The sequence below is a fragment of the Macaca nemestrina genome, chromosome 3, assembly GCF_043159975.1.
Source record: "Macaca nemestrina isolate mMacNem1 chromosome 3, mMacNem.hap1, whole genome shotgun sequence".
NCBI classification, from domain to species: Eukaryota; Metazoa; Chordata; class Mammalia; order Primates; family Cercopithecidae; genus Macaca; species Macaca nemestrina.
The window spans coordinates 345986-369254 of NC_092127.1; the positions used below are offsets into that span (position 1 = coordinate 345986).

Below are 23269 nucleotides of genomic sequence, written 5' to 3' on the forward strand. Positions count from 1 at the left end.
TCTTGCTTGGGAAGCAGATCCCAGCCAGTTGCCCCACTCAAACTCACAGAAAAGGCAGCATGCCATCAATGAAATAACCCCCAAAGAAGCTCCGCATATTCAGGGTTGTTATGAGCGGACCCACTCAGAACCACAGGCTACACTAAACTGTGAAGACTATTCCTGTCAAAGAACACCTGCCAAAGCTGGGAAAGGTGGCTGTCACCTCAAATATGCAGACACAAATGTAAGGATAGAAAGATAACATCCTTACAAGGATAACAAAGACTCAGGAAATCATGATACCTCCAGAAAGAAAAATCAACTAAAATAGATTCAACAATGAACCCCAAGGAAAGAACAATTTATAAAATGACAAAGAGTTTAGAAAAATCCTCTCAAAGAAGATCATGAACTACAATAATATAGGGATAGAAAATTAAATGAAATTTGGAAAACAATACATGAACAAAATGGGAACTTCAATGAAACAGAAATAATTCTTAAAAACCAATAGAAATTCAAGACTTGAAGATCACAATGACTGAACTGAAAAGATGCAATTGAAAGCTCCCACAGCAGGCTTGATCAAGCTAGAAGAAGAATCAGTGAACTGGAAGACAGAACATTTGATATTACCCAATCAGAGTGGCAAAAATTAAAAAAAAATAAGAATGAAGAAAGTCTGCAGAAATATGCGCCACCCTCAACAGACTGAATATATACATAATATAAATTCCAGAAAGAGAAGAAAGATAAAAAAGGGTAAGAAAGCATATTTAAACAAAGAATGGCTGAGAATTTTCGTAATATGAGGTATATATATAAAATATGAGGGTATATCCCAATACCCAAGCACAGAGGTCTCCAGTCAAATTCAACCCAAAGAGGAGTTTACCAAGACGTATAATGATTAAACTATCACAAATAAAAGACAAGAAAAAATTCTGAGAGCAGCAAGAGAGAAAAAGCAACACAGCACATAGAGTAGTTTCAATAGACTCTCACCAGATTTCTCAATGGAAACCCTGAAGGCCAGGAAAGAATGGGATGATAGATTCAAAATGTTGAAGGAAAAATAAAAATAGCCAACCAAGAATATTTTACTCAGAAAATCTGTCTTTCTGAAATGAGGGAGAAATAAAAATTTTCCCAGACAAACCAAAGCCAAAGGAGATCATCATCACTGGGCCTGCCTTACAGGAATTGCTAAAGGGAGTTTCTTAAGCTGAAATAAAAGGCCAATAATTATTAACAGAAAATGTACAAATGCACAAAACTCAATGGCATAATAAAGAGTCATACGTAGAATACCCTAGGACTATAATGTTGATATGTAAAGCAATTTTATTCCTAGTATGGGGTTAAAAGACAAAATTATTAGTAATAACTTAGCTAAAATACATTTTCAAGAGATACATATTATAAAATAATGTAAATTCTTATATCAAATACATAAAATATCTGGGAGATAAAAGTGGAGGGTTGTGTGACTTTGACTATGTACAACTGTTACAGCCTAACAGTTATATGAACTGTCTAAATAGACTGCTATACGTGTAAATTGTAAGATGTTCTACGTAAGCTTCATACTAATCACAGAGCAAAAATGAACAGTAGGCCCACAAGATAAAAATAGAAAGAATTCGAAGTATACCACTAAAGAAAATCATCAAACCACAAAAGAAAACAGAAAGAAAGGAAGATGGAAACAAAGTATCTACAAAACAATCAGAAACCAATTCACAAAATGGAAGTAGTAAGTCCTTAACATTCGTAATTACCTTGACATTCATGTAACGTTCATAATTATGAATGGTAAGGACTTACCACTTCCATTTTAATGTGAATGCATCACATTTAATGTAAATGTATCAAATGCTCCAATAAAAAGACGGAGTGACTGAATGGATTAAAACAAGACCCAGTTATATGCTACCTACAAGATACTCACCTCACTTTTAAAAACACATATCAACTAAAAGTGAAGAGATGTAAAAAGATATTCCATGCTTGTGAACTAGAGGAATTAATATTGCTAAAATGTACATACTACCCAAAGCAATATGCAGATTCAATACAATCCCTGTCAAAATTTCAATGCCATTTTCACAGAAATAAAAAAAAAAACTACAATTCACATGGAATTGCAAAAAACGTTGAATAGCCAAGGCAATCATGAGCAAAAAGAACAAAGCTGTAGGCATCACACTACCTCATTTCAAACTATACTACTACAGCAGCTTAATACTGCCATAAAAATAATCACATCAAAAAACAAAAAAAGAAAACTAGACACATCAATGAATGGATCAGATAGAGAGCCAAGAAAGAAGCTAACCCAACACATGTATGATCAGTTGATTTTCAATAAGGTAGCCATAGATAATTATTAAATAAATGAGTCTGGCTGCATTGATAGACCAAATAAAACAGATGATTATCAGAATTTGGCCAGTGGCTTGAGTTTGCTGACCCCTGATCTAGGCATTGAGCATTAAAGACTGCCAACATGAAACAGGGAGAGTCAACCAGATAATACGTGATTCTTGATGGGAGAACACACTACAAGGTATATTCTGGTCAAATAAACCTCTGGATTCAGTAAACAATTGGCAACAGAATCAGAGTTCGGAAGGCAATCAGCCAAGTCTAAAACCACAAGCCCTCTCCAGGTTCTGCAAAGGATCAATTATAAAACTAAATAAATGCAAAGGATTTTAAAGGATTTTAAAAAAAAACCTATAAGTGTGCCAAGAATACACAATATAAAATGAATAATATCTTTAATAAATTTTTTTTGGAAAATTTGATATCTATATATAGAAGAATTAAATTGAACCCTTTTCTCATATGTGAAAAAATTAACTCAAAATGGGTCAGAGACTTAGGCATAAGATCTGAAACTGTAAAACTACTAGAAGAAAACAGGGAGAAAACTACCTGACATTCGTTTGTAGTTTAGCTATAGAAGTTTATTATTCTGTATGTCAAAACCACCAGAAAAATCTTAGACATCACCTGGCACTTTAATGATCAGACTTCCCTACGAAGGGAGTCAGGACCCTTTAGGACATGTATAAACCCACAACAATAGACCTCATGTGCCTGGAGGCTTAACTGGCCCAGGTTGTTGCAAATGACCAAGCCTCTTTCTCTGATACAGCTGAATGGTATTTCACTGTGTGTGTATAGACCATGTTTTATTTATCCAATCATCATAATTAAAAACAAGTATGTTTTTAATTTTACTCTATAACCACAGACAACAAAAGCAAAAAGATGAATGGGATTTCATGAAATACAAAAGCTTCTGTATAACAAAAGAAACAACAGAAACAACCTACAAATTAGGAGAAAATATTTGCAAACCATACATCTGATAAGAAGCTAATATCCAAAATGCATAAGGAATTCAAACAACTCTAGAAAGAAAACAAATAAGACTAATTAAAAAAATGGGCATAGGACCTGAATAAACATTTTTCAGGAGAAGATATGCAAATGCCTACAAATATATGTAAAAAGAAAAAACTCTATCACTAATTGTTAGGGAAATGCAAATTAAAACCACAATGAGACAGCACCTCACACCGCTCAACATGACTATTAAAAAAGAGAAGAGATTTAAAAATTTTGGTGAGAATATGGAGAAAAGAGAACTCTCGTACTCCATTGGTGGGAATGTAAATTAGTACAACTTTTATGGACAACTGCACGAAGGTTCCTCAAAAAACTAAAAATAGAATTACCATATGCCCTGGCAGTCCCACTTCTGTGTATTGACACAAAAACCATATCTACACCAAAGAGACGTCTGCACTCCCGTGTTTATTGCAGCTCTATTCACAATAGCCAAGTTATGGTATCAACTTAAGCGACCATCAGCAGATGATTGGATAAATAAAACATGGTCTATACACACACAGTGAAATACCATTCAGCTATATCAGAGAAAGAAACTTGGTCATTTGCAACAACCTGGGCCAGTTAAGCCTCCAGGCATATGAGGTCTATTGTTGTGGGTTTATACGTGTCCTAAAGGGTCCTGAATGCCTTCGTAGGGAAGTCTGATCTTTAAAGGTCTAGGTGATGTCTAAGATTTTCTGGGGGTTTTGACATATAGAATCATAAGCTTCTATAGCTAAAGGAATCTTCTCTTATATTTCATTTATTGTTTTTCCCCTAGTTTACAGATTAGATCTAAAGAGGTTCCTTGACTTGCCTGAAGCAATGCCTCTGGTTAATGATGAACCAGTATTGGAACCCAAGTCTCCAAATTACCAGTCAGGTCAGTGCTTTTGCACTGAGCTCTGCCACATCTGAAAGATGCCTTGTTCCTGGTGTTCAGTAAAGAATGGTCTGTAGATTAGACAAAAACGGACACGTTTATAGACAAAAATAAAAACACCAATAAACAAAAACATTTTGCTGCCTAGAGACAGGCAGGCCCTGTAAGTGCTGTTTGGTTTAGGATACTTTGGGCTTGTCCTAGACATGAAGCAACTCACCCCTCGACAGGAGCAAGACCTTGTGAAACACCGTCTGTAAAGGGTAAGGCTGCCAGAATCATCACTTCCGTTGTCAGTTGAGTTCCTCTGGTCTAGACAGTCATCTTATAAATTCCTTCACCAGATTTTAAAAGGCAATAAAAGGACCAGTAGATAGAATGAATGAACCTAGATGTAGAATGAGAACTATATATGCATACATTTTTTTCCATACAGGAAACTTAAATATTAATAATCAACAAACTAAATGTACATTATGGTTATGGTAAAATGTTAATATTCAACGAACTAAATATATTTTGCATCATGGCTGTGGTATTCACTCCGAATCTTCCTTACTTCGTAATTCATGAAAATCAAAGCCAAAACGGGGGGAAAAGAGAGGTCTCTGAGGTATGTCATTTCTTCGTCATCTAGATTGCATGTTGCAGGAAGACCTTTCTGTTTGTCCTGCACTGAGCTGTGTAGGATTAGTTGCCCACGTGTATCCTAGTGTTCAGTACTAGTTGTGCAGAATTTTTAGAACTTTCTGAAGGGTTTCACATTCTAAAGTTAAGACAGCTTCTTTTTAATCAACTTAAGGGGTATATAATTTATATACAATAAAAGGCCTACATTTTAAAGATCAAGTTCAGTGTGGTTTGACAAATGTGTGTGCTGGTGTGCCCAGGATGTGGAACATTTGTGTGACTCTGGAAGTTCCCTCTTGCCCCTTGGCAGTCAGTCTTCCCCAGTAATTTTTCAGCCCCAGGAAATCACCAATTGCTTTGTGTCACTATAGATTGGTTTTGCTGGTTTTCAAGCTTCATATAAATGGAATCATACAATATGTATTCATTTGTGTCTGAATTCTTTTCTCAGCATAAAAGATGGCATATTTTATCAAACATTTCTAAGGAAGGTGATTTCATTCAGTGCATCCTGAAAACACAGGTTGGCCATTGTATCTTGTCAATAACCAACCGCTTCTGCTGGGTCTGTTCTCCACGCAGCCTCTGCCGTAGTGCCTGCTGCAGCTACAGGGGTTGTTGCGGGACTAGACCTTCAGAGGTGAAGGTCAATTATGAAGAAAAAATAGATTCCCCAGCAGAAACTATTCTAGCCCTTCCCATATGTGCTGATTAAACACCCCACGGCTGAAACTGTCCCGACGTTTAATGCGCCACCATTTTGCTGCGACTGGTGAGCACTCAGACCCTTTTTACCTTAGACATGTTGGGCCTGCGAGGACGGCCTTCCTCAAGGGGAGGCCCTGGTAAAAACTGCAAAGCAGAAGAAACCTGTCCTTGGTGCCTTTCCCATCACTCTGCTAGTTTACTGCTTTTTCCTTGTCACTCCCATCAGTCCCTCAGAGGTCAGCAATCTCCTGTTGTCATTCCCATTAAGGCCTGTCTTCCATCCCTTTCTCTGCCAACAAAACCTTCCTTTTCAGGGTCTTATTTCACCACTGCTCCCAGCGACTTCCCACTCTAGACAAGATCATTGATCTAGTCACCCTAAGTTACAGGCTGCAGTGTGTGTCCAGCACCGTGTTAGGGACAAAGGGCGAGGAAAACAAGGCCCTTGTTCTCGGCGAGTCCCCAGGGTGCTGGGGGAGACGCACACAACAACTCTCATCGACAATGGTCTTTTCTCTTCCCCTTAAGGGCCCCTCTCACGGATTTGAAGAGAGACTTGTGGGCCACCCGCATTGAGTTTCTCATTTGGCCACCACTTCTCCAAGTCCTGTGCTTTCCCTGCGTGACTGTGGATCCCCATTCACTTTGCCAGTGGTTGTGGTCTGGAACTAAGGATATAAACCTCTCGTAGCCATGGTGATGGCACTGTATGCAACTGGGGTGGGGGGAATGTGTGACTGTAGGGCAGGTGTCAGTTCTCCTAATGAACCCCAGGGTCCTGTCTCAGGGTCACCATCATTGACAGTTATGTACAGAAACCATCGGAATTGCAGTGTGCTTGGGTAAACTTAAAAATCGTCTCCCAATTATTATTTATCTTATTGTCGGAGACGAAGTGCCCAAGAATTAAATGGGAGGTGGGGTGGTGTGTCACCTTATAGCCCAAGAATCATGAGTCAGGGGAGGTTATTTATACAAATAGCTTGCTAAGAGGATTTTTAAAGACCATAGAACACTACATTTCTTCACTAGTTTTACTAAAAGTGTAAAAATTAGACTTTTAAATAATTTGATTCCAGAGGAAGGTTTTTTAAAAAATGTAGTTTTTGAGAATTATAAGAGGTATGCTAAAAATGTTTAAGTTTGTCTGTTTTTTTTGAACCTGAAAATTAATATAATACTATTCTTGTCAACCGAAATAAGGGAAAGCTGAGGGACACAGCATGGAAAATAGGAAAATAGAGAGCCAAGGGACACAGCACGGAGAATAGGAGAGAGCTGAGGGACACGGCACGGAGTATAAAGTAGGAGAGAGCTGAGGGACACGGCACAGAGAATAGAATAGGAGAGAGCTGAGGGACACGGCACGGAACCATAGTTCCAGTGATCCGAAATTACCTGACACAGTTTTAAGCTCATGGAATAGGAAGAGATTTGGAACTTGAGAATGTATAAGGATATATTAACCTTTTCTCAGGGGTTATGTAGCAGATGAGACCAGTTGTACAAAAATTACTGGCTTTAGTGCAGCGTATTCAAATACAAACTCCAAAAATGGGACCTGAACGAATAGATTGGCCAGGACATTGTGGTTGAAATGAATGCTGCTGGAAATGATGAGTTTGGAAAATGAATGTGTTTTTATTAAGATGTGAAGGGAAGAAAAAGGGAAAAAGTCATATGACTCATAAAGATTTTGTGATCTGGTACTAAGCAGTGTGAACTGGTTCCAGCAATTCGGCCTCTGTGTAGACACTGTCCCGTCGTCCGGAGATTCGGCCTCTGTGTAGACACCGTCCCGTCGTCCGGAGGTTCGGCCTCTGTGTAGACACCGTCCCGTCGTCCGGTGATTCGGCCTCTGTAGACACCGTCCCGTCGTCCGGTGATTCGGCCTCTGTGTAGACACCGTCCCATCGTCTGGAGGTTCGGCCTCTGTGTAGACACCGTCCCGTCGTCTGGAGGTTCGGCCTCTGTGTAGACACCGTCCCGTCGTCCGGAGGTTCGGCCTCTGTAGACACCGTCCCGTCGTCCGGTGATTCGGCCTCTGTGTAGACACCGTCCCGTCGTCCGGAGGTTCGGCCTCTGTGTAGACACCGTCCCGTCGTCCGGAGGTTCGGCCTCTGTAGACACCGTCCCGTCGTCCGGTGATTCGGCCTCTGTGTAGACACCGTCCCGTCGTCCGGAGGTTCGGCCTCTGTGTAGACACCGTCCCGTCGTCCGGCGGTTCGGCCTCTGTGTAGACACCGTCCCGTCGTCCGGCGGTTCGGCCTCTGTGTAGACACCGTCCCGTCGTCCGGCGGTTCGGCCTCTGTAGACACCGTCCCGTCGTCCGGCGGTTCGGCCTCTGTAGACACCGTCCCGTCGTCCGGCGGTTCGGCCTCTGTGTAGACACCGTCCCGTCGTCCGGCGGTTCGGCCTCTGTGTAGACACCGTCCCGTCGTCTGGCGGTTCGGCCTCTGTGTAGACACCGTCCCGTCGTCCGGTGATTCGGCCTCTGTAGACACCGTCCCGTCGTCCGGAGGTTCGGCCTCTGTGTAGACACCGTCCCGTCGTCCGGAGGTTCGGCCTCTGTAGACACCGTCCCGTCGTCCGGAGGTTCGGCCTCTGTGTAGACACCGTCCCGTCGTCCGGAGGTTCGGCCTCTGTAGACACCGTCCCGTCGTCTGGCGGTTCGGCCTCTGTAGACACCGTCCCGTCGTCCGGAGGTTCGGCCTCTGTGTAGACACCATCCTCTCATCTGGTGATTCGGCCTTTGGGTAGATACTGTCCTATGATCATTTACAACCAAGGATCTGGGACTGAATACAGGACACTATTTGTATTGATCACATAGTCTTATTTCATCAGAATTTAGATCTTTAAAATAGATGGAAGGCATTTGATCACATTTGTATAGAAAATTGCTGAGATTTGATTGCAAGTGATAAAATAAAAAGAGGTTGAAAATGAACTGGTAAAAAAGATTAAAAAACTATAATTGCCAGTGAAAGTAAAACTGGTTTATGTAGCTCTGGACTCAGGCTCTATTTTCTTGTGGTTTGACAGGCAATCGAAACACAAAATTAAACAGTAAAGGATATGCCTTTAAAAATAAATGATCTAAAGAGCCATCTTTTTTTTAATCTGAGAAGGAATCCAAACTTACTACAAATCTACTTTGTTGTCCCAACATTCCTTTCATGTCGTAAAAGTTTTTGTTTGCAGGAGGTTATGGATTTCTTATAAGATTTCATCACTGAAGAGCAGCTTTAGTGAAATACGCAAAGTGATTTTCGTTCCTGATCTTCCATCAAAAATCTAATTATGGCCATTTGCAGAACCTACTTTGAGATTTTTGGGGGGTAGGGGGTATTACAGTTAATTAAATTATTTAATTAATTTGTTTTGAGATGAGTCTGTCGCCCGGGCTGGAGTGCAGTGGTGCGATCTTGGCTCACTGCAATGTCCGCTTCCCAGGTTCAAGTGATTCTCCTGCCTCAGCCTCCTGAGTAGCTGGGATTACAGGCGCCTGCCACCATCCAATCCCGGCTCACTGCAACCTCTGCCTCCCCAGTTCAAGCAATTCTCCCACCTGAGCCTCCCGAGTAGCAGGCACGTCACCATGTCTGGCTGATTTTTGTGTTTTTAGTAGAGACAGGGTTTTGCCATGTTGGCCAGCTGGTCTTAAACTCCTGACCTCAGGTAATTCACCAACCTTGGCCTCCCAAACTGCTGGGATCACAGGCGTGAGCCACCACAGCGGGCAATTTTATTTGTATTTTTGGGAAGTGCTGCCTATGTTTTCCTGCCAGTCCCCGCTCTCACAAAGGCAAACAAAAGATGGGTTTCCAGGATTTTTTTTTTTTTCCTCAGTGATCGCCCAGAAGAGTCCCTGGATGTTAGGGCAATGATGTGTTTTTGTGCTAAACCTGGGAGGCAGGATTGGTGTTGCGAGTGTGGGGCCGTGCTCTCACAAGTGCTCTGTGCTCAGCAGGGCCCTGTACCTGATTTAATGGTGTGTGGCTATGGTCTTGAAATGCTTGATGATGTTTGAACAAGGGGCCTTGCATTTTCGTTTTGTCCTGGGCCTCACAAAGTGGGTCATCGGTCTTGCTGATAGTAACATAGTAAGTGACATTAATTGTGTTCTTAGCAGAAACTATTTTCAACTCCTTACCTGTATCAGTTCATCTAATATTTGTAACAATCCTCTGAGTCAGGTGTATGGCTCTCAGCTGCAGATGAGAGACTGAGCACAGAGAGGGGAAACTGCAGAACTCTTAAGCTGTGGGGCAGATTCCAACCCAAATCACCTGCTTCTGGAGCTGGTGCTAACCGCTGACTGTGCTGCCTCTGCCCCGTTTGCTTTCTGAACTTCTCATGGCTTGTGTGTGCTGGAACAGGTACCACCTACAGCAAACTGCACAAGGTTTGTTTGCTGAGAATGCATTCAACAAACGCAAATATACGACCTGAAGAAGTCAAGCAGAATTCCTCAATCTCATTTAAAATTAACTAGCTGTTACCTTGGGCAGGTTTCAGAAGCAGTGGAGGGAAGAAGGGAAATGAGCGAGGGAAAGAGGTTTAAAAGATGTGAAGGTCAGCATGAGCAGCAGAGTGAGATCCTGTCTCAAAAAACAATAGTAAAGGTGGGGGCATAGCTGCATCTGGCAGGGCCCCCGGCGGTCAGCTTGGGAGGAGTGAGTTAGGGTAGGAGGGGGTCAGGCTGGAGGACAAAGGAAAACAGGACTGAGTACAGCCCATGCTGCCAATTAGCCGTTTGGTTACCGCGGATGCTGGAGACAAGTCATGCAGTTTTAAATTGTCTCAGGGACCGAGTGAGAAGAACATTTTTCTGATTTGCAGGTGACTGCACATGTGAGTGCTGGTGGGTGAGTGGCTGGAGGTGGCTGATGGAGCCCAAATGTTGAAAAATGCAGTGAGACACCTTCCGGCAGGGGCGGCGGGGCCTGGGGTTTACAAGCCGTTGCCAGGCTGCCAGGGAGACCTTGTTTCCACCCTTTAGAACACACCACCCAGTAGGCGACACAGAGTAGGCACCTCATAGCATGTGAGCAGTGAGCACATGAATCTCACAGTTGCCCACCCTGCTAGTATTTAAGGTGTGTTCCGTGTTCAACAATTCTTGTTCTGACTGACTGATTAGATCTATCAAGAAAATTTGGGCCATGTGCAGTGGCTCCTGTCTATAATCTCAGCACTTTGGGAGGCTGAGGTGGGCGGATCAGTTGAGGCCAGGAGTTTGAGACCAGCCTGGCCGACATGGTGAAACCCTGACTCTACTAAAAATACAAAAATCAGCTGGGCGTGGTGACGTGCCTGCTACTCGGGAGGCTCAGATGGGAGGATCGCTTGAACTGGGGAGGCAGAGGTCGCAGTGAGCCGAGACTGCACCACTGCACTCCAGCCTGGGAAAAAGAACGAGACTCCATCTCAAAAAAAAAAAAAAAAAAAAAATACAATTTGTTGTACTTCTTATCACCATTGTTGATCCACAGAGTAGAACAGGGTCCTTGAGCACGTGAGTTTTGTTTGATGTTACCATCGCAGTGCCCAGCATACTGACTCTGTGCTTGGGTGTTGTTAGGATGGGATAAAAAGAAAGCCAATCTTTAGGTCCTGAGTTTCGTGTTTCCCACTGTAGGCTAAACGTGACGCCTGAATCTCAATATCGCGACGTGGTGTGTTCATTCCTACTAGACTCAGAGGAAGGCTTCTTGCTTCGAGCTGCTGTCGTGCTAAACAGCGGTGTGATACTGCAACATCCTGAGGAATATATATTTGACCTTCGTCCCAGGTTCTTTGCACAGAGTTCCCACAGCCCTTGTGATTTCCTAAGAGATGGGGTGAGAGGACCATCTTTTCTATTCATAATAAGCCACTTACAACCGTGTCTGGGTTTATGGCAGTGACCCCTGATGGGTCTGTAGATAGCTTCGGAATGGGGCTGGTTGCCAGGAGAGCCAACTCTGTGATTAGAGGGTTGGGTGGACACATTAGCTTTGAAGGAGAGTTGATTTTTGAGGAGGATATAAAGTACCTATTTTGTAGTCAGTGACCTCCTTGGAAGAGGGTTTTTTCTTTTTCTCTTTAATATCGCCCAACGTGGAACTTAAAGAAGCAGTAGCCATGTGATTATAGTTAGGTATATTAGATGTCTGTGCCGTCCCTGCAATAAAGTACATCCCAACATTCCCACGGCTGTGTTTTAACAAGGCAGCCCCAGATGCTCCAGGCGTTTGCCTTCTTTCTGGAGATTTTACCTTTTGTTTTCCTTTTTTCTTTTCACATAAGACCTGTATTTCTGATCAGAGAGGTTAAGGACTGTTGCTTATCACTGTTTTAAAGTGTGACCTTGCTAGGCCACCTCTGCTTATTTTCAGAGCCAAATTCAGGGATATTCGGTCCCACTTAAGATGGGTCACTGCCCACCTCTGGTCAGAAGTGTTCTTTTAAATTTCTGCATTGATCTAAAAGGCATGATACACTAAATATAAAGAAGTATAAGCAAATACTAGGCATTTAAAAATCTCAATTGCACCGTACCAAAAAATACCTGTGTGTGGTTTAACGTGTTTACACACCTTGAAAATCTAAAATTCAGACATTTTATACATGGAGTTCCTGCTCCTCGTGAGCAAGGATCTTGATCGTGATATTTAATGCCCTGTACCACTGCCTAGCGGTGGACCTGGCAGATCCTTCCCATCTTAGCATTCTCGACCTTAAATTTTGAAGATAATCAAAATTATTGATAATTTTTAAGGGACACATGTGTTATTATCCACCTCCTAACCTGTGCACTTGAAGGGGTGATAGATCAGTCCCTAGACATTCTGAGCAGTGCTGCTGGATACGTTGACAGAGGGTGAGAGGACAGAATTCACAGGACAAGAATTGCTATCACCCGTAGTTCTCCCTGTTTCCCTATTGAATATGGGGCTAGCGAGAGGACTAGGAAGGGAGTGCTTTGGAGGGGAATGTGGAGGATAGAAGGACGGGTACCACTGAGGTGCAGGTGTAATATGTCTACCATCTAGTCATCTCCTCTGCAGAAACACCAGAGGAAAGGATAGTTTCTGAAAGAACATCTTAGGAATGCCATGAAAACCAAGGGTGTGCATCTGTCCCTGTGTGGGTGTTCTCTGCTAATGAGTTTGGAAATGAGAATACCTTTGGAATAAACAGACCACTGCAACCACCCAAGAGGTTCTTTTTGCCCGCTGCCAAGATAGAGCCCATTTATCAAGACCAGGGGATTGCAACTGAGAAAGCGTTTAATACACGCAGAGCCAGCTAAAAGGGAGACTGGAGCTTTCTTATGACTCAAATCAACTTCCCTGAAAATTCAGAGGCTAGGAATTTTGAAAGCTGATTTGGTGGGGTGGGGCTAGGGAATGGGGCGTGCTGATTGGTTAGGCTGGAGATGAAATGACAGGGAGTCGAAGCTGCCCTCTTGTGCTGGGCTTGTGCCTGGGTGGGGGCCAAAAACCAGATGAGCCAGTTTACCCTTCCATGTGGTGCCAGCTTGTCCATCAAAATTCGGAGTTTGAAAACTACCTTGAACACCAATCTTAGTTTTACAATAGTAATGTTATCCATAGGAACAATTGGAGACGTGAGCGATTTTGTGGCCCCTGGCTGCATGATTCCTGAGCCATAATTTCTAATCTTGTGGCTAATTTGTTAATTTTCCAAAGGTCATCTGGTCTCCAGGCAAGAAGGGGGTTGTTTCAGGGAAGGGCTGTTGTCATCTTTGTTTCAAAGTTAAACTATTACCTAAATTCCTCCCACAGTTAGCGTGGCTTCCACTCAGGGATGAGCAAGGGCAGCTTGGAGGCTAGAGGCAAGATGGACTCGATTAGGTCAGATTTGTTTTGCTGTCATAATGTTTCTATGTCACAGTTTTCTCGTGGTCAAAATTTTTGCAAAAGCGTTTTCACTACGAAGTCCTAGGAAAACATTTTCTCTTTCTGTAAGAAACCTCAGGAGGTTATGTACTTATCTATTTGCTCTTCCGCGGTATAATTCTAGGTGTCTGCTAAAAGGTTAAAAGTGATCAGGTGGAAAATATTCATGTGGGCTTAGGGCACAGAGGCAAAGCGCCCGCCACCTCCAGCAGTTTTCACAGTGCTGGCATCTGCTGGCACTGTAGGCAGCAAAGAATATTACGAGTAATTCTTCACTCCCTCAAGTATGTTAGAAGGTAAAAATATTCAAGAGAAACTCCAGATTTTGGGTGGGTTTGAAACTGCATTATAAGTTGGTTCTGCAAAATCCATGTTGCCCGTAAGCTACAGCCTTTGAAAGGAAACACATCTCACAAATTGCCAGCGTTTCTTTCAGGGAAGCAGCTGTCCTGTTTCCTCTAAGAAGGTAATACGCCTGAAAATGCAGTGGAAGCTTCCAGGGTCAATGATTAGATGAGTTTTGCCCACACAGGCTGAACGGACCCTCCGAGCAACTGGACGGCCCCTCGGTCAGTTGCAGCAGCTCCTTCGCCTCCGTGGAGAGGGGGTTCGGCCTCTGTGGAGAGGGGGTTCCACTGATTCTGTCTCCTTCTCCTCAGTGGAAAGGGGGTTTGGCCTCCGTGGAGAGGGCGTTTGGCTGAGTCTGCTGTTCTGTTACGTGGTGGGTTGGGTGTGGGGAGCGTTGACTTCTAAGAGCAGGGCGAGGCTGCGAGGAACCGCTTTCAAATGTGTAGGCCTGTTGCACTGAAGCACTGGTTCTGACCCCGCAGAGCACACCCTGGAGTGGAATTATTGAAGGACTGTTCGACTTACAGACTGGACAGACTCACTGCTTCTGCGCGTTGGAGTTGGGAAGGAATTCCATCCAGAGAGATTCTAAAGAGAGTCAGCACGACGCCAGAGGAGGAGAGAAATGACTCTCCTGACTTTCCCTGGAGTCCTGACTTTTTTCAGGATAAATGCTTCTCTAGAGCCTGATATTCTGCAAGTTTCGAGGGGCTGCTGGCCTTTCTCCCCTGAGCCCCGGCTGACTGAGCTCCTAGATAAAGTAGGGAGGAACATTTTGTGTGACGATTACTGCCAGGGAGCTTTATCTGTTGCGAACGGACATGGTGAAACAATTTGCACAATATGATAAGAATAATAGCTTTCGATTCACGAGGGCTCCCCTGAAGCCAGGTCAGTTCCAGTGCTTTAGAAAGAGGACGGCGCTGCTAGTGCTTTCGCTTACCCCATGAGATGGGTATCGTCGCTTTCATTTTAAGTATGAAAAAGTGGAGGCTTAGGGAGGTTAAATGCCTGGTCTAGGATCAAACAGCTAGGAAGAGGCAGAGCCATGGTTCAACAGGCCAGTCTCACTCCAAAGCTTGTGCCTATAACCACTGCCCTCCAAGATGAAAATAAAAACGGGACGGAACTGCATAATATTTGTACAGTGTAGTGGTTTCAATCTCAGGTAAACGCTCAATATTCTAATTCTCCCCTCCCTCTTTCTTGCCATGACCCATTGGGAATTACTGGTATTACACATATAAACCTATAAAGGGCCTTCATGTACATTTTCTTATTTACAAATTGTGATTTTTCCAGCTGCTCTATCCCTGACAGCTGTTTTATTTTCTTTAATGATGGAGCAAGTTCTAAAATACCATGTAAATCATCAGTGAGTAAAATTCGAGTAAGTTACCAGGTAAAACCCAAAACATCAATTAAGCTGAATTTCAGGTAAACAACACATACTTTTAAAAGTTGTAAGTATTTACTAAATAGCGCATGGGACATACACTAAAATATTTTAAATCATTTTTTGAAATTAAAATTAAATGAGGTAGTCTATATTTTTATTTGCTGTGTCGGGTAACCCTGCATTAAATTAGAGAGGTGTATGTCCAAAGAATGAAACTTGGATTTGACGTTTCATGATAATCCACAGAAGTTAAGGGAAAACTCCTGGGAAATGGGTAGAAGAGAAACATTGGGAAAGTAAATAGTTGAAACGACTTGCCTTGTGTAATTAGTCTTTTCATAAAATCTTGCTGATGTCAAACGGTGTTTTCAGTCATTGATATTTTGTGTAGAATGGTAACGATTAGAACCATCTCAAGGATGATTTTGTCTTTATAAATAGTTCAGCTGAAGCTCCCCCAAGGTAGGACTCAATGCAAACCTTGTTTTAATATTTCCTTGTTTACTTTTTATCTGAGTGTACTGCAGGTCCTTTGAGGGATTCTGGAAAAAAGTCCTTCCATCAGCAGGAACTTGAAATTTTCCATTGCGATGAGCGTTTCTGCTCTGGAAAGCAGGCATAAGGACTCCTAAGGCTGTCCCTTTAATTCTCGGTTCTGAGCAGCTGACTAGACACAGTAAGTTCTCTACTTACTTCCCTAATAGCTCTGACTCGGTTTCACAAAAGCTACCTCTTTCCTTGTGTAACGAAACCATGACGTCTTGAAGAATGCTGATTTCCTGGGCAAAGGAGCTTCTTGAGTAATAATATTTAGGGGGAATTGAGGTGGTGGGAGTGCTGGCGGCAGTGGTGATGTGGTGGTGGTGTGTGTACTAGGGGCAGCGGTGGTGTGGTGGTAGTGGTGTTTTTGTTACTGGAAGTTGCAATGTGCTTGTTGTGGTGGTGTGTGTACTAGTGGCAGTGGTGATGTTGTAATGTTGGTATGTGTAGTAGCGGCAATGGTGATGTGGTTGTGGTAGTGGTGGTGTGTGTAGTAGCAGCAGTGGTGATGTGCTGGTGGTGGTGGTGTGTGTACTAGTTTCAGTGGTGATGTGGTCGTGGTGGTGGTGGTGTGTGTAGTAGCAGCAGTGGTGATGTGCTGGTGGTGGTGGTGTGTGTGCTAGTGTCAGAGGTGAAGTGGTGGTGGTGGTTTTTGTTACTGGAAGTTGTGATGTGCTGGTGGTTGTGTGTGTGCCAGTGTCAGTGGTAATGAGTGGTGATGTGTGTACTAGCTGCAGTGGTGATGTGGTGTTGATGGTGGTGTGTGTGCTCTTGGCAGTGGTGATGTGGTGGTGGTGTGTGGATTAGCAGCAGTGGTGATGTTGTGGTGTTGGTATGTGTACTAGCGGCAGTGGTGATGTGGTGGTGGTGGTACTGGTGTGTTTCCTAGCGGCAGTGGTGATGTGATGGTCATGGTGATGTGCGTACTATCGGCCGTGGTGATGTGGTGTTGATGGTGTGTGTGCTCGCAGCAGTGGTGATGTGGTAGCTGTGATGTGATAGTGTGTGTGCATCTGCATGGAGGATGGAGGGAATAAGGTGTTTATTTCCTTCGTAGAGTAATTTTGGCCAAAAAACTACTTTGCTCTGGAAATTTACTACAAGAGTATTTTAGAAATATATCTGTTTGTTGAGTACTGCATATTTTAAGCAACAAATCAGCCTGTAAACTGCATTGCAGCAGAATTTATTAAGAAAGAGTTGCACATGGTGTGTAGAGAAACATTAGTGGGACTTTGTGAAATGAAAGAAATGAAAAAATCTTCGTTTTCGGACAGTATTTATAGGTTTTTAAGGCCCCGGTTGCCGTTGCTTTGAGTTGCCTTCGCTCTGATTGATGATGTGTCCTGGATTTGGTTACTTTTCCCCACATGCAATTTCAGATGTTTTTCACGGGGTGAATACGGATTGATAATATACAGGAGAGTAAAAACACACAGGAGAATTTTAATACACAATGAAAAGAATTCAGTTGTAAGCGATCTGAGAGCCCGGTCCTCTCACCCACTCTTTCATTTAACAACTCCCAGTCTATTAAGACTTTGCTTTACTCAACGATTTCATGTTAATCATCTTTTGTTTTATAGCCCTTTATTTTCCTGCTGGAATCGATATCCCATCAACTTCACCAACCGCCTACTCTGTGATCTATGAGATGGGGCTAGTACAGGACTGAATTTACGCCAGAGCAATTTGCTTTAAATGTTACCAGCTCTTTATCCGAAACATTTCTTCCAGCTTATTCTCATAACTTTACTACTTCTCGAAAAGCTGCTTCTCTGCTTCTAGAGAGTGGAGAGTGACAAGCGAAATGTAAAATGCCTGTATAGAGGATACAGAGGTTGGCTTGGAAGCACAAAAGTTAAATCCGTGAAATGATGTCAGTCAACAGGAGAAGTGTTGGCTGTTTTCACACTGTGTGGCTGCTTGTGACACAAACTTGATGAATTCATTTCCACCTTGCTAGCAAAACCAAATTGTTTCAGTGAGACCATATTTTAGAACAGTTTGGATCCTGCTGGTATATTCAGATTGCCTGAAAATCAAGCAAAATTAATCAGTTTTGGTGCCCTGTATCGTATGGTGATCTTGGACCCCTTTGCTTCCCTAGGGTTACCCTCATTCGGCTGGGTGGACGTCGTCCTTCAGATCATTTTTATCAATCCAGCTTGCACATCACAGGGGGCTCTGAGTTCTTTGCAAATATTAATTTAGAACTTAAAAGTGCATTATCCCCCTTCAAAAATACATTATCCAAATTGTGATACCAGCGTTTTAAATGCAATAAATGATTAGGTTACTTCACTTAATCTTGTCACTGAATATAATTGCAGTCACTGAGAGATGGACATTGAATTCTTTCTTGATGCCTGTTAAGACATTTTATCTCATTAAAAGATGTTACTGGTAATTAGGACACTTTGTGCTTTTCAATAGTTACATTTATTTTAAAAGACACTGTTTTCTTCTTAACTGGAATAATTTCCTCTCAGCGTGGGAGGAGGTCTGATTCCCAGTGTCCACATGAGGCAAATATGCAGGCAGCCCTGTGTCCACAGGCTCCCCGTCTGCAGGTGGCTGAAGCCAGGTGGAAAATAGTACAGTTGACCCTCCGCATCTGTGAGTTTCCATCCGAGGATGAGAAACCCATGCATAGCGAGGGCTGACTCTCTTTTAATTTGTTTCAAGATGTCTTTTTCCATTCTGTTTTGAGTATATAATAAAACAGTAAAAAAGCAAATTTAGTATCTGTGCAAACTCATTTTCTTGCTGAAATTGCTTAGACTTGGTCCTTTAAGGGAATGTTCGGAGAGCTAATTTTAGAGGTTAGAATCTAAGAAGACTTTTGGTTTTAGCTTTCTTCATTGTAAAACAGGAATAATAATTCCTGTCCTCAAGTCTTCTCAGGGCTGCATGAAAAAATATGAAAACACTTTAAAAATGAAATTAATACAAAAATTCAAACTTAAAGAGTGTGAAGCATGTGAGGATTACATAAGACAAGGGACATGACAAGATATAGAGTCCAGTTCCAATATTGCAACTTATTATAGGACTGTGTTAATTACACTTCTACTGACACCTTCTAACTTCAACCATGTCTTTTTTTTTCCCATGTAACTTCCTAGCATTTGGTCTATCTATAAGAATATTCCTTTTGTAATTGTTTCTCTACCTATCACCCTGTTAACTCTAGAACTTTTAAATAATATATTACAGCTTGTCATATATGGTGGTCAGAAGCAGATGGTGCTTAAACAGGTAGTTGACTTCCAATTACTCTCTGAGCATCCGAGCACTCTGGGTGTCGGCATGGCCACCCTGGGGGATAGTCCCCCTTTCTGGAAGAGAAGGTTGCTTTGTAAGAGGGTTTCATCTTTCCCTAGAGCATTGTGCGGAGTAGATTAGGCCACCTGCAGACTCTCTGCCAAAGCTCATTCATTTCTGACCTTGAACCCAGTGAAGTCCTCATAGACATCCTGAGGATGACTGCCAACTAGAAACGAGTCTATTTGGTGAAGGTTTTGTCTCTCACTAATAAAACATGGAGGAAGCCAGCGCTGTTTATTAGGTAGCAATTACTCAAAGGCAGTGTCACACATTTATAGGAAAACTCTCATAAATCTAAGGAAAAGTGATTTGCCCGCAGTGGGAATAGATTAAGCAGAGATTAGAAACATTATTTCCTCCTTTTCTGCCTTACCTTTTGTATTTTATAAGAGGTTAACAACGGCTCTAAAGTATTACTCGTGAGTGTTTTATTTTTACTGGCAAAAAGAAGTTTTAACCACATGTGAAATTCCACCACTTACTAATGACGTCTGCCTTTGAAGCATAACTCTTTCGTTGAAGGCATGAATTATATTATGGATGTGATGTTGTGCTACATAAATGTGAATTTTTGACATGCTAATTTATAATGACTGGCAAATGAGAAGACCATAGGGGAAAGATAAGACTGGCATCCAGACAGCTAAAATGCAGAAGGATGATTGATTTAAAGATCGGCTTTAAGGGAAGAATTATTTTTAAAATGTGTATGTAAATGTGAGTAGGTAGACCTTGATTCCTTTTTAGATTGCCAGAACGATGAGGCTGAGGATCGGGTGACTTGGGAGACTTCGGACTTATCCTAATTTGACTGTGAACTTAGCAAAAATAGCAAAAACAAAACTAAAAACGGAATGTCTGAGGGAATGGGTATCAGCAAGGCCACTGGGCTTGGGCAGGGCTGCCGGACGTCAGCTGTGCAGTGTTAGGCAGGAATCTAGACCCAACATGGCGGTATCACCTGGCACGGCAGGCCCTTTGTTCGGACTTCCTGCCCTTCACTTCCTGCTAAGACTCTCAGCCTGTGAAAAAAGCCTGCGCCCGCCAAAACACCCCCGCTCTGCGCAAGCTCCTGGACACGCCATTCCTCAGAACCGAAACCTACAAACCCCGCCTACCTCGCCCTATAAAAGGCCCCCGATACCTGCCCCGAGTGCAACTTCCTCGGCCCTCCTCCTAGAGGACCGGTGAACCTCGCCCGCAAGCCCGATAAAGGCTACCTCTGTTCTCGTCTGCCTGGTGTCTTCTTGCTCGGCTCCCCATTACATTACACGCAGTGTGGTGGCTGGTCTCCTGAGACGGTCCACAACATTCCACCTCTCTCTCTGCATGTGCTTCCTGCCCTTTCTGTCAAAAGCCAGAGCAGATTTCCCATCACTAGAATCCCAGCAGGCCTTGTGACTGCTTTAGGATAGAACGTGACAGGGATGTCATTTGGAACTCCTAAGCCCAAGCCTTAAGTGACAGCTGCTTCATTTCTCTTAGAATGCTTGCCCTTGAGATCCCTAGTCTTGGGAGCCTGTCTCCATACTGTAGGAAGTCCAAGACGCAGGGAGAGGCCATGTAGAAGGGGGTGGAAATGCTCCCTTAGATGCCCTGGATAAGCTCACAGCTGATGGCCAGCACCAATAACAATCACATGAGTGAACCGTTCTGCGTATTTCAACCCAGTTGAACCCCAGACAACCACAGCCCCAGATGCTGTCGCATGGAGCAGAACCCACAGAACTGGAGAAGGTGCCGCAGGATTGCTTCTGCGGAAGAGAAGCTTTTCTCATTCCCTGAAGGCCCTTGTAGACTGGGCGTGGCTCTTGGAGTTCACGTGAATCAGGTCACAAGTTACGCCACCAGATAAGGATTCTGTGTATCTCAAGTTTACCAGCCCACAGTGAGCTTGCACCTTCCTGTTTTTCTTTACAAGTGATTTTTGCGTTTTCAGTGGGTGATTGGGGGTGTGCTGTGCTGCTGACAGCTCAGGGAGACAGGGCCCCAGGGAGGTTCAAACGGGGAAGGTTGGAAGGTAGAAGTTGTTGCTCAGATCGAGGCATCCTCAGTTCCGCAGGAAACGATGTTGCTTGTGGAAGAGACGGTGAGATTTCCTCACATAGATCTGAAGGAACCTTGATCTTCGTTTAAGCAGGAACTACCATGGGTTCATGTTCTATTCCACATGGCAAGAAATGCAGGCTTTGTCTAAAAGTTACTTACAAACTTGTGCTTTGTGTTACTTTTACTTTTTATGTGTTTATGTTATGTTTTAGCTTTTTGACATACTTTATTTTAGCTTTTTTCTTTTAAGCCAGTTTATTGTCAGCTGTCTTACAGGCAATAACCACATGATAGCTCTTAAGAAACTGGGAGTGGGCTTTACCTGGTGCAATTTCAGGTTGCAAGAAATATCTCCCCAAAATAATCACCACCTACCTTTTGGACCTGGAAATTCTGTTGAAAGAATTTCATTGCATTTCTTTAAAGTTTTTATCCCTGCTAGAACACAAGATTTAGAATAGTAAGATATTTTCTTTATTTAAACATGAAATTCACCACATCTTCAACTTCTCTTTTGAAAATACATAAAGATACCAGGCATCTGAAGAGAGAAAATAAAAGGTTCACCAAAATTCTGAAAAAAAGTTTTAAGTTGCTGAAACAAAACTTTAAAACTTCATAGAATCGAAAAGAGGAGTTTATTATAACTTGCCTATTAATCCACAGAAAACAATAATTCCCACTGACTAAAAAAATCGTGTATTGTGTTTACACTAACAACTTGATTCCCTGTAGAAATACATTTTGTTCTATTTTGACAGTCTAGAAATATCTGTGAATTGAAAACACATGATTTTGAAAAAATATGATGTGAAAATATGTTTTATAATCTCACTCTGTGCATAATTTTAGCTAAAGAAAATGTTCCTTTTTATTTTTAAACTGACAAAAATTTTGCATTTTTCATAGTTTTAATTAGCTTTTTTCCTGATCAAATCAGTGATCATGCTTTTATATGTAAATCTGTAGTTTATTTTTCAAATGTTTAATTTGCTGCTTACCTTTATTTTTTTTCTTGTTAAAGATTATTTGAAAGCATCATAAAATTTATTTTATTTATTCATAGACCAGTCTAATATTTTCAGAAATTGCAGGTTGTAATAAAACCACCAAATTATACAATACATGAAAGGGAAAGAGAAATTAAAAACAACAACAACAACTTTGATTTGGAAATAGTGTCACATTTACAGAAAAATTACTAAAATAAGAATAGTACATAGGACACCTGATTACCCAGATTAATCTACTTTTAGCATTAGTTTCCTTTTTCTCTCTTATTTGCTTTTTTTCTCTCTCTCTTTTTACTTTTGCCCTCTCTAATTGTATGTACGTTTTATGGGTGTTTTAATCTTTTTCTTGGTATTTTTGTCCTGTACCATTTCAGAGTAAATTGCATTCGTCATGGCCCTAAAACTTCAGTGTGTATTTTTGAAGAATAAGGATATCCTCTTTAGAACAGTTGATGTTGCTACAGTGATTCTATCCAACTGCCATCGGCGTTCCGTTTTTGTCAGCTGACCCCGTAATGTCCTTCCCAGGCTTTTCTCTTCCTCCAGTACATGGTCCAGTCTAGGAAGAGATTGTCGTGCATTTTTCTAGCCTCCTGGAACATTTCAGAGCCTATTTTTGCCTTTTATGACGTGGACATTCTCAAGAATACAGTCTGTTTTAGAAAGAGAGACGGTTTGTCATTTTGAGTTTGTCTGACAGCTCTGCGTGGTCAGGTTCAGGTTCCTTTTTCCGGGTCAGAAGTGATGTGTGTTTTTCTCTAGGGGCATGCAATGTCCATCTGTCCCTCAGTCTTGATGGTAACTTGAATCGCTGTAATCTCTGAGAGACGATGCAAATCATATGAGAATTTACCCCTAGATGTGGCATCTGTTGGTGCCTGAACTGATGTTTACCACGGTGGCTGCAAAATGATGGTTGTTTCTCCACATTTCCCAATCAACACGTAGCACTATAAGCAAGATCCCTCTCTTCCCTGCACTGATTTGTTACCTATTGATTATTGGCTTGGACTCATTAACAAGATCTTATAAAAGGTCTATAATTGGTTACTGTCCTTAATTATTTTGGTGT

The 23269-nt window shown here is 42.3% G+C and overlaps 1 protein-coding gene across 8 annotated transcripts in view; it reads left to right on the forward strand.

Annotated features, from left to right (window-relative positions):
- The window catches only part of LOC105466740 (uncharacterized), a 100598-nt gene that overhangs the window by 56929 nt on the left and 20400 nt on the right, over window positions 1-23269 (forward strand). For 4 of the 8 annotated variants that reach the window (XR_011620693.1, XM_071092705.1, XM_071092706.1 and 1 more), the window contains one exon: window positions 15793-15941. The exons of 3 other annotated variants lie outside the window; for them this stretch is intronic. The gene's annotated coding sequence lies outside the window, so the exon portion shown is untranslated. Of the gene's footprint in view, window positions 1-15792; window positions 15942-17391; window positions 18536-23269 lie in introns of those variants that run through there. One more of the 8 variants, XM_071092708.1, reaches the window with a different exon arrangement.